Raw genomic sequence first — 18767 nt, forward strand, 5'->3', positions numbered from 1 at the left:
GTAGGTGCAACACAGAAAATAAAGCTTACCCGCGTATGAAACAGCCAGATGCAGAAAGAGATGTCTGCAATGTGCCATGCGATTTTAAACAGAGCCGTTCAATTTGTGAGGGTTTCATGATAAAGTATTATATGCCAGGGATATATTGCACATTAAATCGCGATTTTATGAAGTGTAGCACTGCAAGAAATAGCAATAATTTTATTATTGAAGCCCAATTTGTATATGAAGATTTATAAGTAGAACGGATATGCTGTGACACCTCCGATTCAAGCAGGATTTCGCATAAGTCATTTTAATGTTGTATTGTATTTCTCATGAGTTCGTTTAATAGCGACGAACCATTCTCACTTATTGCCTGATGGGATTTAACCGTCATTACCCCATTCCATCCTCCTCGACACCCCCTTCCCCCCCCCCCCCCCAACGAAAGTCGTGAAGCTTTGGAGCTCTTACCATTTATGACAGAAAACACAAACACACCGAATATATTGAAATGTGATTTTATATACCGTCCTCAATAATAGAAAAATTGCAATTTAAACACTTGCAAATGTTAGAGTTAATTTAGAAGAACCACGATTCAGGAAGAGGAGAAAATCAGACTGCAAACCAAAACCCTCTAAATGTTGCACGAACACTTTGGATGTACTTGTATACTTTTATATCACTTCGGCAAATGAGAGTCGAAGGACTGACATTTTTCTTCCTCCTCCCTCCCTCGACACTGCAGCAATCTCAAAACAACCCGCTTATTCCATGGACTCGCCGGCCCATTTTAGTAAACGTCTCACCAGATGGTTAAGGGAACTTTGAGCAAATTTGGTTTAGGAAGATTTAATTAAGGCTTCAAGTCAGTTTACCTTTATTTTCACTCTGTTAGTGTAGTTCAAAACTGAATTCATTGCACCATGTTTAGTTATTTAATCAGACTGAAGTCGTCAAATTGGCTGTTTGGTCCTTCAAAATATAATAGGCAATGATTGCAACCGCCCAGCTCTTCTCTATAATACGGATAATTTATCCCACTAAGAACTATTAACACAATTGGATGAGGGTGCGTGGACATTGAACCACCCATCTTTATTTCCCTGTACATTTTTTTTTACCTCTGACCTTCGCTGTTTATCCATTGTTACCGTCCGTTTCATTCAATTCAATGACAACACTCCACCTTCGTCTGTCTTAGTGTTAGTGACCAGCCTCATGAGCCAGGTATCTATTGACCGGTTTAACAAGATGATTACTGGGTCCATATATCAATAACGGGTTACGTAATATCTTTCAGCACGTATTACAAATTCTTTATTGCCCATTCTAATCGACTCAAATGAAACAATACTACGTGGTATGACATCCGAGAGAAAAATAACATTTTTTCATATATGTTGGGGGGGGGGGGGGGAATGAGTCATAGGTACATAACTTTAGATATAAACATACAAGTTAACGATGCACAGGGCAGTAAAAGGTAGCCACTGCAACGATAATTCCAACTACAATTCACTTCCCTACAGGTTCCGGAATAATTCATGATTTGCATCTGTAATTAATTTGTCTTTCATAAAGAGAATCACCTACACGCACAGAGGACAATGTCGTATTTATACTCATTTTAAAAGGGAGTGGACGTGCTTCTAAAGTTCAGGTTCCATTACTGTAACACTATAACGCTCTTTTGTTCTACAGTTGCACAAATTTGCCTGCCGAACTGAAAGAGGATGGGTTCCGTTCATGAGATTACATGCAGGGAGAAAAAAGAGAACACCAGGCTTCAGTCAGTTATTTAAAGCCAGTCGTCGCTGAATGAATAGAGAAATATGCAATAGGCACTAATGGACAAAATGAAAAAAAAATGGATTCAGTTCATTTTGAATTGTTTTCACTTTAAAGAAAAAGGCCACGAACTTACCGATAAAAAATATCCAACAAGTTTCAAATCTGAAATATTGACGTTCTCTTCCCATTATTTATCCAAAGCTGCAAGCCAGAAAGAACTGTTGAAAGCAAGGAATTTCATCGTTTTATGTACGTTCGTGATAGAAATAGCGAAAATAACTAACTTCAAAATATTACTCAATTTGCAAAGACACACATGGATTGGTTTGGGAATAGTTTGGTTATTACTTACATTTGGTAACTTCTCCATAATCTATATTTTGGGCGAATAAATCATTGTTATGTTAAGAAGAAAATATGTTTTTATCAGCATTAACGTATTTGTGCTGAGAATTATTGGAATGAACAATTGTTTTAATGTAGCATCTCGGACAATACCGAAGGGAGTAATCTATGATTTAATGAATGCTATGAAACAGATTATTTTGGAAACATATTAGCGGAAAAATCTACCCTAGAGTTTCGATTCAAGTTGCTCTCAAAGTGTTATTTTCTCAGACGTACAGTTTATTTTAGATTCTAATTAACGTATACTTATGCTTTCAACTGGTGTAACTCCTTGACCCTAAACGGGTGTATTGTTTAAGTTTTGTAATAATTTACATAACTTATCAAGCGATCTTCAGTGACTATTTATTGATGAAACAATTGTTGCTAAATGACCACTGAGAAGAACTTGTTACTTTTAAGTCACCGATACTCATTGGCTCATTTTAATGGTTCATTTGTATGCTTATATGCTGTTTAACGTCACCCCAACGATTTATATTGGTAGACACCCAATGCAAAATTCTCAAATCACCTGAATCATTCTCTTCGAAAACGCGGATTCAGACGTCCAGCTTAACGTTCGCCACAATCTTGCACTCGCCATTAAAGGAAATACAAGTTACGTTCGTTGTGTGAGAACTTTAATTTAATTTCGGATATAAAATGTTGAGTTGAACCATATATTTTTTAAATGTTACGCAAATTCCATAGAAACCCCCTAACATAAATGGAACAACTCCGTTAAAATGCACAACTGGATGACTTTGATTTGATTTCTTCGAGTGTGGCAATGAGCACCTAAAAATACTGCGACTTGTCCAAATGGAACAATATAGTTTTTTTCCCCCTCAAACAGCGAATATCTTATTAGTTACATGACTTTCACTAAAGGAATGCAATGTCGCTCTGATATCGCTTGGAGATCAGGTTCTCCCTCTCCTGTGTTACAAACTGATTTTCTTTTTGCTAATTATTCCCCTTTAGGTTATAAGAAGACAGATCAGAGAGGTACACATTTCGAGGTCATAAAACAACCCCTGAGGAGAAGACATCAGAAACCGCGAACATGTCCATCAGGGCAGTCAATCTCTCTGACGGCAGATGCTTATCATCGGGGAGCTCCTTTGTAATATGAAGTCTTGCAACAAGAGATAAACGAGCTGCTTGATACTTTAGGTGTTGTCACTGAATGTTGAAGACTTATATCGTTTTAGGGAATGATTCTTTATCCCTCTTTTTTTTAATGTTTCCCTTTAAAGAGATGACGCCGCGTCCCTGAACAGACACAGAAACCGAAGCCAATGGCAATTAACCTTTTGCCTGCCGCAGTGAGAGTTTGAAACCGTACCCAGGAAGTTCATTTTTCTTTACTGTTTAGTTGTCTCACCGCACCCTCCTCCTTCGGCCTATTCAATCTACGATGATTCGGCAGTCACACATTGGTTGGCAAAATCGCGGGTTGGGAAAAGGTTAATAGTTTTCAAAGTTAAAGTTTGCAAATGGTAAACACTTAACTTCTCTATTAATTTTAGTGAACACATTGTTCTTGAACAGCAAGTTGCTGAATGCAGCAACCGAAAAATAATTCTACTTTGGGACGGAGTAAAATTCATTCAGAACTAACTCCGGATGTTTTTATAAAAACCATGGTTTTTATACAGCACCCCCTGTCGATATATGTTTATTGTATCGCCATCTCTTCAATTGTAAGTTACCAACGCGTACTTCCCTGTCTTTTACTTTATCTGACATTGCGTGCAATAGGGACGAAAAGTTTTCCCACGGAGTACTCAGAATAATATCGGAACATCAAAACAAGTTCATGCATTGCTACGATGGCTTAAAAAAAATCAAACCAGAGCCTATTATATTTCTTGTATGGAAGGGCTCTCCAACTCCTAAATTTGGGATGAAATTAAAAAGTTTACACCACTTTTGAGTAAATGTCGAAACTCCAAACCAAGCCAGCTCTCAGCGTTCAAGACTGATGTAGAAAGAGAACTAAATTCTAATAGATTATTAACGCAATATATGCGAGTTGACGATAACAATTAAAGCACTTGGAGAAGATCATGAGGGAAATTGGAATTCTGCTTCCCAACTCAATATTATAGATCGACGAAAATGAGGTCGGTATTATTAAACTTGTGAATTATTACAAGACTAATTAAAAATTAGAATTAAAAGAGGGAAGGAATAAATTATCCTTCTAATTCTTTAAATGAGCTGTCTTGCAATCGAGATATATGGCTTCTCAGCAGATGCCTGAAAAAAATATTGAGAAAAATCGCGTTGCATCTTATTTTAACACTGGAAACCTTGACTCATTGTTCAAGATAATGTCGGAAATGCAAATCACATCTTAAAACATCAAACGATTGAATTGCAATCTACGTTGGAAGTTTATCTGGTTTGTGTAGAATGAATAAGGCAGTATCAAAACCCAGACTTCAGAAGGTTTTTGTTTGAACCAACCTTTTTATAAAAGGAATCTATAGCAGAGGTGTGTTTACTTGCCCAAGTTGGAGATGGCTGGTGGAGAGAGAAAAGGTCAGCCGACTCCTCCCTTTGTGTCAGTTTGATGAAATTATAGCAAATTAAACTATAATTGATGTTAGAGAAGGCAAGAAAAAAATGGAGGTCTTAAATAAAGCCATGAAATATTGGAAGAGAACAGCAAGCAATCTAATCTAATTGTGGCAGATACCATGTTGTGTCCATCTTAACCGCTGGATATATTTATACTCCGATGAGCTTTCTATTTTAGATTTAGTCGTTATTCCCCTTAAAATTTCAGATCTAAACGTTTCGGAAGTGCAATATACGTTTGTAGGCCAACCTGGCATCGGAAAGGCAATAATCCCATGGCTTTGCACATCAGCTCTCACTCGGAATGATTATGCGGCGACATTTAAGTAGTTTTCTAAATGGATTTGAGATAACCTATTCAATAATTTCAGCGGTTATGTTAATATTAAGCCATCTATACAGGCGTGAGCGTTCTGTTAAAGCCACAGTGATAGAAATCTTGATGTCTCCTGATTATCCGCGATGGGGGTGGGGGTGGGGAATAAAGCGCAGTATGGCTGATATGGTGATTACCAGTCTTGGCAGTCAAGGCAGAAATAAGATGACATATTTTGTCAATAATAGTGGATAATTATTCACAATTAACTGTGCATAATTCCAAGTTTATAATAACCATAATCATTATTAGGGAAGGTTCAAAATGCTTGCGATAGCAATGTCATCATTCCTTTATCCGCAAAAGCCAATATCCGACCGAAACAATTTCATTCCCTGTGAATTATTAAATATTATTTCATTATGTTCCTCAGCCACGATGAATGGTCAGAATGAGAGCCTTGAATAAGTAGGAGAATGCATAGAGGAAAAATGTTAACATCGATATTATTTGTCAAGCTCAATCATCAAACACTTGACAGAAGACGGGTTCTCCTCTTGTTCTCGTGGTGTATTTCGCACCAAAACGCAAACAAGGCGAACTTGGCTGTGAAAGATTAGTTCTATGAAATGACGTTGACGAGGCTTGTTTATTGATGGCCTGAAGACATTCTCCCAAACACTATGGTGAACAGTGCGTACATACATAGTGCGTGACATCGATTGTTGAGTTATTTCTTCAGCGTATAACTAACTGGTGTAGTTAGTTTGCAATTTTAAAAAAACCCATAGTATTTATGGTGGAACCTTATTCGCTATTTAGTCTCTCGCTTATGGTACATAGGATTTGAATTTGGAATATTTCCACTTTTGAATTTATCTCAAAGTATGAGTTTAAAGTTTGGTTATGTTTTGGAAAGAAAAAGACGTTGAAGGAGGACCACAGGAGGAAGGAATATGGCTTCTGCCATCGTTCCAAACGCTCGCACACCCTACCTCCTCATATTGCTCGATCAGAAGGAAAAGAAACAGATACCCTATTCGTTACCCAGGCATTTGGCCAAACACTCAGCACGTGTCATTAATACCTTACTCGCCTGCTTCACTCTTAATGAGAAATCAAACCAGACCCTGTTCTGGCCTCAATTCCCCAAATCGAAAGGTTAGTCCTGTACCCAATGACCCGATACCAGGGACACGTATTAATGAATCTCTTTAATGGATCTTTTTAAAATGCAAATAGACAATAAAGATCTGACTCTTTTGAACCCTGTATATATAAATTCACATTATCCGTTCACTGCGGCATACATCTAATGTGATGTTGTAGTGTGATGTAAAACTGGCTGAGTAAATGATTGGGAAGATAATCATTATTGTGACTGGGGTGTGTGAAAGATTGAACGTCACCAATCAGCATTAAATGCTGATTCCCAATCAATATCATAATAGGAGGTGCGAATTTCCAGAGGATCATTCTAACCAATACTGAAACGTCAGGGATTGTAACACCTAGTCCTATGTATCAAACCCATTCCCATCTCAAGGCCATCCCTTTGACCTTGTGAGGACGTTGCCAAAATTGAAGAATTACAGTTATGAGGAGAGCTTGCTTAGTGGTGGTTGTTTTCATTGGAATACAGCAGACTGATTTGAGATGAACTGCATTCTGAGCTGCCTGCACAGGATGAACAGTAACATTCTATTTCCCTTGCCAAAGGAACTAGGAAACAGATTTGACTTGGTTAGAGAAGAGATGAGGAAATATCTTTACATACAAAAAGTGACTGGGCTGTCATTCCCTAAAGGCATGGTTGAGTCAGAAGTCCTGAAAAGATTTCAAAGGTGTCTGGATAGATGAACATTTGAAAAACACATGCATGACAAGGGTAGTCACTGAATAGATGAGAAGTGGGAGAAACTGGAATGGCCCCATTTTCAGATGACTGGACTTAAGGCTGAATTCCATGTCATAAATATATATGATTCATTTAATCCCTTCTTGGTGTCTGAACACATCAACTCCCCCCCCCCCCCCCACCCCCCGACTTCTTTTGGTGCTTTTCCTGGAAAGCATTTGTTCTGAATTCCATTAAACACTCACTTTCAAATTCAGTCCTCGAATCACCACAAAATTTCTCCAAATACTTGATCTGTTCAGATGTATGCTACCTTAAATACACACATTTCTATATATATGGAAAAAATCATCTTACCCTTGCAGCTTCATTTAGATTGGTTAACATCTCCCACCCCTCAAGTCCAAAGGAGATATAAGGCATGGATGGATACAGTGGATCTCCAGTTTACAATTAGGTCCAGTTGACCAAATCACTACCACACACACACACACACACACACACACACACACACACACACACACACACACACACACACACACACACACACACAAACTGCACCCAATGGTACTGTCAGAAGGCCCATAGTGGAACTATTTTTTTTTCTCTATCACAAATACTCCCCTCTCTGCTGTCTCTTCTGCCTCTATCTTGTGTGAAGAGTTCACAAACTTCATTGAGGTTGAGGCTTCAGCTTTCTACTGCTATTTTTCTCTCTTTATACAGACCACCAAACTAAACTTCCAAGATCCTTCGCTGCTTGATGTAAATTTATGTCTTCCTCAAGTCCCGACCCTATCTTGCTAGTTCATCTTTCTATTAGAAGTTGTCTGGCATGTTCGACCAAACTTGCCTTCTACTAAAGCAAACAATCAGCTGTTGGAGGAACTCAACGTGCCAGACAGCATGCACGGGTAGAAATGGTCAGTCAATGTTTAGGGTTGAGATTCTATATTGAGACTAAATCTCAGTAAAAGTTCTTGCCTCAAAGTGTTGAGTGACTGCTTTTACCCATGGATGCTCACTGGCCCATAGAGTTTCTCCAGCAGTTCTTTATTTGCTCAAGATCCCAGCATTTGCTTGCTACTTAACTTCTTTTCTGATTGATAATGTTAACAAGTTTCTTTCTTTAGACTCTGTTCCCTATCTTCTTCAACTCTGCCATTGAAGCTCCTCAAAAACCAAACCACGCAATGTGATATAAAAGTCAGAAATTGCTGGAAATACTCAGTAAATCAGGCAATATTTATGGAAAGAGAAACAGAATTAGAATTCCACATCAGAGACACATCAAGCAATGTGATTTTTATTTTCTATCCAAAGACTTTAAATGTATTGTAGACTCTTAAATCCATACATGCCTTTTCCTGTCTCCAGTTTGATTACAGATCTGGCTCTGTATCAAAATATTTCATCAAAGTCACTAATGAGATCATATGAAATGGTGTCAAAAGTAAAAGTTTTTTCTTCAACCATGGTGTCTACAGTTTTCTTGACCTATTTGTAGCCATTGATCCCACTGCCTTCCTCAGACATCATTTCCCTGTCATCCAAATGGCTGGCTCCAGTCACAGGTAAAGAATCAATTGCGTTAGATTTTCTTCTGATCCACTCTTTTTACAATGATCTATGAGTTTTAAAGGGGATTTGAGGGGAAAGTTCTACCTCACCATTACCGTCCTGGATCCAGTCACTATCTCCAAACCATCAGAATGCTCATCTCACATCTAGAATGGGAGAGGCAGAAATTTCCTTCAACTCAACATCATGAATATTGAATCCATTTTTTAAAATCAGAAATGCTGTTGGCTAATTCCTCATTTTATTATTCCTCTTATCTGCTATTTGAAACTCAGCTAGTTTGTTCACAGCTCAGCTCTTCTGTTACTGAAATCACCAGCAAAAACTTTGTTACCTCTTGACTACACTGAGGGAAGATTATTGACTGGAAATATCACACCCAAGATGCTACACCCTCTGTAAATCTTAGTTCATCCAAATCTGCCTGTATCCTAGTGTCGGAATGCAGATAATATAGCCTCATAGCTGCAACACTTCAGGCTCATCATGACTGCCATTGCCATCCACGTGCAGTGGCTGCAGAGGCTTTGCCAATATGTTCTGTTCCACTTCTCCTTCTTCAAAAGATATACAAGGTGATTATTTAATTGGCCTTATAAATTGTCCCCAGATGTACAATCTGGGCAGAGTTAACATAAAACTAGGTCAGATAGAAAAATAGGGGGAGGGTTGCTCCATGAGCTGGAATGGTTTAAATGGACTGAAATAGCCTTTCTTTGCTACAAGGAAATATGAAATAAAGACATCCCTACTCACCCCTCATCCCTTCACTCGTTAGCCCATATTAATTTCCAATTAAGCAATCTTCATATGTTAATTGCTTAAAATCAATTTATGGGCTCCCTGGACCCTATCTCCTTATTCTCCTCCATCTCGATAATACCCAGCATATTGACTCCACTCCAATTCTGGCCTTTTGGTCATGCACACATTTAATGGCTTGAGCAAAAGTAGTTGTGTCTATAGCAGCAAATATCCTAAACTTGTAAAGTCCTTGCCTAAACCCTCTGTTCTGCATCTCAAAAATCATATGAACTTCCAAATTTTGGTCATTTCCCTTCAGATTTCTCATATAGTTCAGTGTCAAATGCCGTTTGATTACGCCCAGAACCACTTGGGAGCATTTATGTTTCGTTAGAACCACCTCATAAATACAAATTATTCTTGCTGCTATTAGAACCGCACATATTAAACGTTACTTCCAGAGTGGAGCTCTTTTAGATTAGGTTAGAAAGGTAAATGAGCAAAACTCAGTTGCACATGATTAATGGCACAAAGCACGTCATTTAAAAAGTATAAAATATTTAACGAAAGTTAAATGGAACATTTACTCAGTTTAATTATAGAACTGAAGCCTCTCTTCCGCTCTTCAGGACAGACAGGGATTATTAATTTCTGATACCTACCTGTTTTATTTGATCTTTGCAGATATGCAAATGTAAATATTTGCTCTCTGACAATCTAGCACATTAATTGTTTAGGGAAAAGATTGCTTGCTTTGCGCTTAGCATTATATTTCTGAGATCTTTACTTTTGAAATGCTGCACCAGTTAAGCTGTGAAATGATTCTATCAACCATTTCACATGCCACCTAAAATAACATGCATTTTTCAGGAATTTTCACTTCAATCTGAGCAGTCCAATAAACTGTTCATCGAGCCCATGACAACACCATCGTGCCCACTGTTGGAATGAGCAGTATGAAGTAACAATGATGGATCAAAATAGGTTGAAAATTTTTAAGTTGCCTCCAATTTCCTCATTGTTTGTTCCTGCAACAAATGCCCACAATCCACTCCATAATTTGCTTTTTTTGTGTAGATAAATCTTACAAATCACCAAAACGGCTCACAGGCTAGGAAATAAGTGCATTATTTTTATTGTGACACTAACGTATAGGAAAAGCTTGAAGTCCCAAGCAATTCTGAAAATCAAAAACGATGGTTAAATCCAGGAGTATTGACACCAGCTGATGGCGTCACCGTTCTCTACACCACATTCAACCATATTTGCATGATTTTGTTTCGAAACAGAGCCATGCTGACTTTCCTCATGGATTGCCATTGGCATTGGTTCTGTGTCATCTTGTCTAATGTGTTGCATTCCTCTTGACTCTACATCTTTTTTTTTCCTGCTTAAAATGGAACATAAAAATGTCACTATTTTAAAACCAGACTATCCCTGAAAACTGCCATTATCTGTGCGCGTACTCCTGCCTTTTTTTCTGCTGTCTAATGTAGGTGACTGTAATGAGGGGAAATGGCAACGGGATGGTTTTGAACTATAAAAATGGGGTGATATGGGAATATTGAAGCCCTGCTGTGATGATAAGTTACTGACAGTAAATCAATTCATTCACTCTGTCCACTCTTGCAGAAGTTTGCTGAACATTGACATCAATGGACATTTTTTAAACAAAAATGAAAGATTCAAGAATGTTGATTTCTGATATGATTTTACTTTTTGTTTGAACCTATTTTTCTCTGTCTAAATATAACCAACCACCTGCAAAGTATCTGTGAGCAGCAGTTGTCTTCAGAATCTCACTCAAATAGCTGTGCCTCACACACAAGGCTGGTAGTCAGCTGGAAAGGCCAAGCCTAAAGAGTCAAAACCATTTGACCAGTCCCAACATGGAGGAAAGACTAACATTTGCCCAACGATGCTCTGTAGTACATTTGATTGTACAAATCAAATTAAGAACAAAAACAGATGTCCTATTTACCCCAACACTGAATATTTTCAAGCAATTCTGAGAAAAAATATATAGTATCATTATTTTTTTTCCAACTAATGTCATTAAATTTTATTTTTTAAATGTAGGAACCTCTCAATGGCTAAAAATACAAACATTTGGAATTTCCCAGGTTTTGGTAACCCTGATGAATGGTTTCAACCAGAAACATTGCCTTCCATGGATGCTGTCTAGCATGTTGAATTCTTCCAGCATTTGGTGTGTTTCTCCAGTTTTCCAGCATCTCTTTATTCTCTTGCTTACTTCTGCAAAGATGGAACCCCTTGACTTGGGGGGGTTGTATAATTCAAACTCAAAGTAATGGGGATGACTCATTTAAGGACTCTGCTCATTATTAACTGCTAAATATTTATACTTTTGTATTTGAACAGTTCACTTGTTTACAGTTCTTTCTTTCTTTGAGTATATTTTACAGGTACTGATGATTAGAAATTCTGCCTGGCTTGCAGAAAAAAGAATCTCAGGGTTGTATACGATGTCATGTATGTACTCTGACAATAAATTTAAACTTACAAGTGAAATGAATATATAATTTGGGCACCAAATATGAGCTGTGGCAAGTGGGTGAAACAGTGGAGGAGGCATAGGATCATCCTGAACTTCTGGGGAGGGAAGGAGATTCAAGGGCTGTATAACCCACTTCTCATAATGATTGTTCTTGCATTCATAGCTGTTAAAAAAAAACAAATTATGAAACATTCTTGCACTAAGTACTCCATAGAGCTGAAAATGATTTGAAAAATATTTTGAGGTATACTCTGCAGATGTACTAATTTTGAATTAATATTTAATTTTGAAATAAAATTCATTGCTGAGTTTTAAATTAGATATTATTTTAATTGGGTAAGGATGGTAGCATGCTCTTCTAATTAACCACATTTTTTAAAAAACCAAACTTTCATTATAACAAATGCCTAAGGCTTTTTTTGCAAAAGAGTTGAATATTTGGAAATATTGAGAAAAGGATTTGCACAATATTAATGAGAAAATGACTGGGAAGGCACCAATTACCATCACATCGAAAGAATACAGCAGAGCACTCCTGATCCTGTGCCACAGTTGGTTCCAGGAAAGCAGCCAAGGACTAAATGGCTGAAATTTTCTATGAATCGTTTAACATTTAAACCGTGAAAATACTGAGTAAAACCAAAATAGTGCAAATGCTGGAGTTATGAAATTAGAACAGATCATTCCTGGACCCAACACACTAATGGCAAAGTGAGAAGAAACCACATCAGTACCTCTACTTCCTCAAGAGTTTCTGGAGGTTTGGTATGGCATTGGAAACCCTGACAATTTTCTACAGATGCTGACTGGCTGTATCATGGTCTGATATGGGGCAGAATGCCCTGTAAAATGCAGTGGATGCAGCCCAGGACACCACAGGCAAAACCCTCCCCACCATTGAGAAGATCTGCAGGAAACCCTGCCATTGGAGAGCAGCAGCCATCATCAGTGATCCACGCCACCCACTGCCCACTCTGTTCTCACTGCTGCCATCAGGAGAGAGACGACTGACACCATCAGGTTCAGGAACAGCTGCTACCCCTCCACCATCAGACTCCTCAATCAGGGACTTATTTAAGGACTCCTACTTTTGCACTTTAATGCTTTATTATCTGTATTTCAGTCAGTTTGTCTATATTTCTTTATTTGTTTACCTGTGTTCATTGAGTACAGTTTTTTTTTGCACTACCAATAAGTGGTAATTCTGCCTCACCGGCAGGAAAAAGAACCTCAGGGTTGTATGTGATATCATCTATGTACGCAATAAATGTATGTACACAATAAATTTATGTATGCAATAAATCTAAAATCTGAATATGAAATGCTCTGTAAGGTAATATTTTTGGGGAGAGTGAAAGCATACTGCAAGTAATGTGTGGCTAGATCAGTGGTTTGCAATTTTTTTCTTTCCACTCACAGAACACCTTAAGTATTCTCTATGTCATAAATGCTCTGTGATTAGTAATTGATTACTTAAGGTGGGATGTGAGTGGAGAAAAAAAAGGTTGAGAATCACTGCTCTTGACCCCATTGTTTTGCTTGAGGAAAAATTGTCTTTGGCCCATTTCCTTTGGAGTTATGAAACCATGCACATAACGAGTCAATTAGGGATGATTAAAACAGGGGGTTTCAAACTTCTACTCGCACAAGTAATCCCTTACCGAGCACTTATGGCATAGGGATTTCTTAAGGTGGTATGTGAGTGGAAAGAAAAAGTTTCAAAACCATTGGGCTATATTATGGTGGGCCCAGCATGTTGCCTGTGGTTGCTACCAATGTGTTTGCCCAACCAACCTCACCTTTTCTAGATGGCCACATCAGCTGAGTCTCCATCCAAGAGATGGTCATGAGGCTGAGCAGGTTCTGAGCAGGGCCCCTTCCTTCGGAAGGCCCCTTCCTTCGGAAAATTCAACTAGATTTTGACAAACGAGGATACATTCTCATTTGGTCTCCAGCTCATCCAATACCACTGTGTTTGGCCAGTGGAAGCTGAGACATTAATGACTGATAGCTGGCGGTTCCCTGCATAACCAGCTGCTGTCAGTCTGCTAAATATTGCAAGTTTGCTCTCCAGCTTTTTCTACTCTCCTTGCCTTCTTATTCTACAGGTACTGCCTGATCTGCTGAGTGTTTCCAGCGTTTTCTGTGAGTATGTAAAAAATATTATGTAGGTTAGATAATGCCTAGATAATTGAACTTCCTCTATGTTATTTGGTCATTGATTTCTATAGCTAGGAATGTTGGCCATTCAAATTTGACTCATATCCCTTTGAACCTTTTTTGTCCATGCACCTGACCAAAAGAATTTTATAGCAGGTTATTCAACAGACCTACCACTCTCTGTGCTGGGCAAACACCTCCTAGGTCCCTTGGAAATCATTCCCCCCTCACGGTAAAACTCTGCCCTCTAGTTTTAGACACCCGACTCTGGGCAAATGATGGACTATTTTCTGTATCCATGTTCCTTGTGATTTTATCAGCTCCCCCCTTAACCTTCTGCACCCCAGGGAGAAAAGTACCAGCCAATCTAGCCTCTCCTTATAATTCAAGCCCAGCAGTTCCAATGACGTTCTCAGGAATCTTCTCTTCATCCTTTCCAGCTTAATGTTACCTTTCCAAGATATTATTGTGTTTATCCCTGAAGATTTGATGGTGTCTCTGAATAGGATTGGACCAAATCAAAGAGGAAGTAGGATTCATATTATGTTTTTATGAGGCAAAGATTGTACTAAATAATCCAAATGAGCTTCAGTTACATTGAGCTACTCGCATGCTGCCGGGAATATACTTCCTTTCCTGGCTTTTGCCTGAAAATGATTGTGGTAAGTGCTGGAATATTTTCTATTTTTGTAACTGGAATATCTGTAAGTGCCACATTAGAACTGATACTAGAGATTAATATGAACAACATAATTGGATAACACGACATTTTAAACACCACTGAGACCTTTTATTGGGCTGGTGCAACTAATCATTGCTGCAGATTCAAACAGCAGTTAGTCTTTTGAAATGTTAAAATTTCTGCATCAATGCAAGCTTGTAGGAGATTATTCCCATTCAATTCATTAGATACATTTTGTGACTGTGTTTTATTTTTGTTAAATATGTATTTTCAAGAAACTGGATAATACATGCAGATGATGTTAAACAGGAAACCTGACGTTCTTGCACTATACATCAGGATTAGTGTAGTCAAGAACCTAAATGAACTTGTGTCTTTGTTCCCATTGCCTAGATGCAGATTGAATTTAAATGTCACATCTGTGTCTATACGTAAGAGTGGTGGCAGTACTGGTAATGGTGTTAAACCTTCTCAGATAAAGTCCGGTTCCAAAAGCTTGCTGTGGTTTAGAAATACATATTTAACAAAATAGAAGTTCATGGCATATTTTCTTATGACATAGGAGACCATTTCTCAGAGCACATCAGTTGCCATACCTCCACAACTTGTGACTTGTATTTCATCACATGGCCTGAGAGTTTCAAGATTCAAGATTATTTTATTGTCATGTAATAAAACCAAAAATGTGATATTACCCAAAAATTCCTTTCATCTACTGTAAGGCACTCAAAGATTCCCTATCAGCATAAATTGCCCAGCACCCCTTGCAGCCAGAGAAAGAGAAATCCATGGCTTCACTTCCAGCATTCCCACAACCTCTGCAACCACACAGCCTTCAGTCTAAACCATCAGCAGCTTGAGCTCCAGATGCATACCTATGACACGAACGGAAAATCTTCAGCATCCTTGGCACCCTCTCGCATTCCAGTTCTGATAACTGGTACCCCTTCAGCTACCTGCAGCCTGATATGAGTCCCTTGATTGTAGTCACCTATAGCCTATGTGGGTTCCTCACCTCCAGTCACCAAAAGTCTGGCGCCTATGTGTTCTTCAGCCTCTGAGCCCCTCACTGGTCCGCCGCTGTGGTCACCGTTCTTTGGATTCCTTCCTCTGCATTGAGGACCCTTTCTACCTTGTCTCCTTTCTCACAGACATGATAAATTCTACCTAATTCCTTATCACATCCAACTAATACCATTTGTTGGTCTGGATTCCTCCCCCATTGTTTGAATTCTGAGACTTTCTGATATATCCTGGTCCTGCCTTTTGTTATTTTTCCATGAAGAAGGGCTCAGGCCCGAAACGTCAATATATCGAAATGCACACAAATGCACACCCATTCGATTTCCTTTGTGTATGCACGCAGCATAGAGGGAACACTGCACCAGAGCTTTTTAATTCAGTAGTAAAATAAAATGGCAAATAAAAGTTATATTCAAAACAGAGTTATACAGCACAAAAATGGTCCTTTCACCCAATGAGTCTTTGTCAATTATGACAGGAAGGGCAGATGTTTGAGAAATTTACTGGAGTTCTTTGAGTGGTGTGAGTAATGAGTACAGTGGATAGAGGACAGGTGGCTATTGTACACTTGGATTTCTGGAAGGTGTTTGATACAGATGCACCATCACAAACATTCTTTCTGGATGGATCACAGCACTGTACGGGAGCTGCTGTGCTCAAGATCAGAAGAAACTGGAGAAGTCGAAGAATGCAGCTTAGAATATAATGCAAACTTCCTTCCCCTCCATGCACCTCCTGCTGCTGAGAAAAGGAAGCCAACATACTGAAAGATCCATGCACCCCGGTCGCATTCTCTTCTTCTTCTCATCAGGGAGAAAGTTCAAGAATGTGAAATTACAGCGAAATGGTAAGTTTCTGAATGAACACCATAAGAGTTCCACCTTGCTGCCTCTGCATGGTACTAATTTTTCACTCATCGTAGCTCTATACTCTGTAATTGGACTCTTATTCTTCTACATTATGTTTGAGTGAGCAGGTTAGACTGTCTTGCAATAGAGGACGTCACTGTACTAGGTGTACTACGAAGAATAAACAAACTAAATACAAGGTCAGAATTTAGTCCTCCCTGGCACTGAGGGAATGACTCTATTAGCCATGCTTTTTCATTGTGTTAGCTGTATACATTGCCCCCTGCTTCTTTCAGGGAAGCCTGTGCTGAACACCATTATTTTTGTGATACCTTTTACAAGAGTTTGTCTTCATTCTCATTAATGTGATCATCAAAATCTCTTCCTCAGTGTTGGGTTGGAAATGGAATACTATTGTCAACCAATAGCATTATCAATATTCCAAAGTCATTACTCCTTGCAATGCAGAGAGATCTCACGGGATTTGACAGGGTGGATTCAGAAGCAGGGCTCACAGTTTCAAAATAAGAGGTCGGCCAATCAGGGCAGAGATAAGAAGAAATTAGCGGGTAATTAATCTTTGGAATTCTGCAACCAAGGGGACAATGGAGGCTCATTTAGTGAGTACATTTAAATAAGAGATGAACAGAATTTTATACGTTATTGTTAATGAGAGTTATGGGGTTAATGCACACAGAGACACTGAATTAAAAGAGTACCCACAATTTTACTGAAAAATAGAACCAGCATAAGGAACCAAATGGCCCATGTCTCAATTTATTTCTTCTATCATGTTCCATTTTAACAGATTCAAATGATACAGATTTACTTTAATTTAATTTACTTTAATTCCCAATATCAAGGAATCACCTTATTTTCCTCTGATTTCTGATTCACTCATCCTACATTGGATGTTATAGCTTTGTGCATACTAAGAGAGCCAGTTGATGGACAATTAAGTTCAGTGTTGTTGCTTCAGACCACTTAAGACAAGTTACAGATATAAAGTATGAAACTTGTTCCTGATAGAGAGAAGGGACATCAAGACCAACACCAAATTGCAACTTTAACATTTTTATAATGTTTTAATGTGGTGAAATCCCCCAAGGAGAATAGCCAAGCATCATCAATGGGGGAAAGGGAATTGTTGACATTTCGACATGAATACCTTCATCCGTTTTGAAGGGTTTTTACATGAAACATCAACAATTCCTTCCTCCCTGGAGGTGCTGTTTGACTTGCTGAGTTCCTCCACCAGCTTTAAAAGAGAAAATAAGGGGTGGAGAAGCTGAGGAAGAAAATCTTCATCTTAGGATCCAGGCAGTTTCAGGAACAGCCATCGGGGTTCCTGGATGTTCAACAGCCAGAAACGATAAAGTTTAGGTAGCTAAGGATAAAGGACAAGAAAGGCCATGGAGGGATTTGAAAGCAAGGATTTGGATTTTAAAATATTGTTGCTTAACTTGGAACCAAGTGCTTAACCCACCCAGAGATGATGGATGAGTATAAGAAGTTCAAGCTAAAACCCAAATAGTAGAGTTTTGGCAACTTCAGGTTCATGGATGGTTAAAAGCATTTGGTTACTTGAAATGCGTTGAAACTGTGAAGTACAGTTAAAAGTTAGGGTTTAAAGTTTCAGCAGGAGATTAATGAAAGCAGTTGGAGAGTTGATGGATGTTTTAGTGATGGAAATCTGTGCACATCTTGAAGGCATGACTATCCAACTGGAAAGTTCTTGAGGTCAAGTATCACACCAAGGTTTCAATTAACCTCATTTGCCAGGGTGAGGAATGTAGTCAGCAGCCTGCAGATGGTCTTAGATGCTGGGACCTTGGGTTTGCTTTTTCCAATATTTAGTTGGAATAAACTTCTGCTGAGCCAACTCTGTTTATTGGATGGGTAGTCCGACAGTTCTGAATCAATGGAGGAATTAAGGACATTGATGGTGAGACAGAGATGGATGTTTAGAGATACAGCACAGTAGCAGGTCCTTGCGACTCACCAGCTGTGATGCTCCATTACAATCATACAAACTCCTCACAGCTTTTGAATGTGGAAGGAAACTGGAACTCCTGAGGAAACTTGCGTGGATACAGGGAGAACGTAAATCCCCCCTACAGACAGCGCCAGATTAAAACCCAGGTCGTTGCCACTTTAAAAGCATGTGCTACCCACCATACTAACTGTGCCACCCATGTTGTCAGTTCAAGTGGAAAATGGCCTATCTTTTCATTAAGAGGAAGAATATAGTGAAATAAAGGAAGATCCATACTCTGAGC

This window comes from Narcine bancroftii, chromosome 10 (assembly GCF_036971445.1).
Source record: "Narcine bancroftii isolate sNarBan1 chromosome 10, sNarBan1.hap1, whole genome shotgun sequence".
NCBI classification, from domain to species: Eukaryota; Metazoa; Chordata; class Chondrichthyes; order Torpediniformes; family Narcinidae; genus Narcine; species Narcine bancroftii.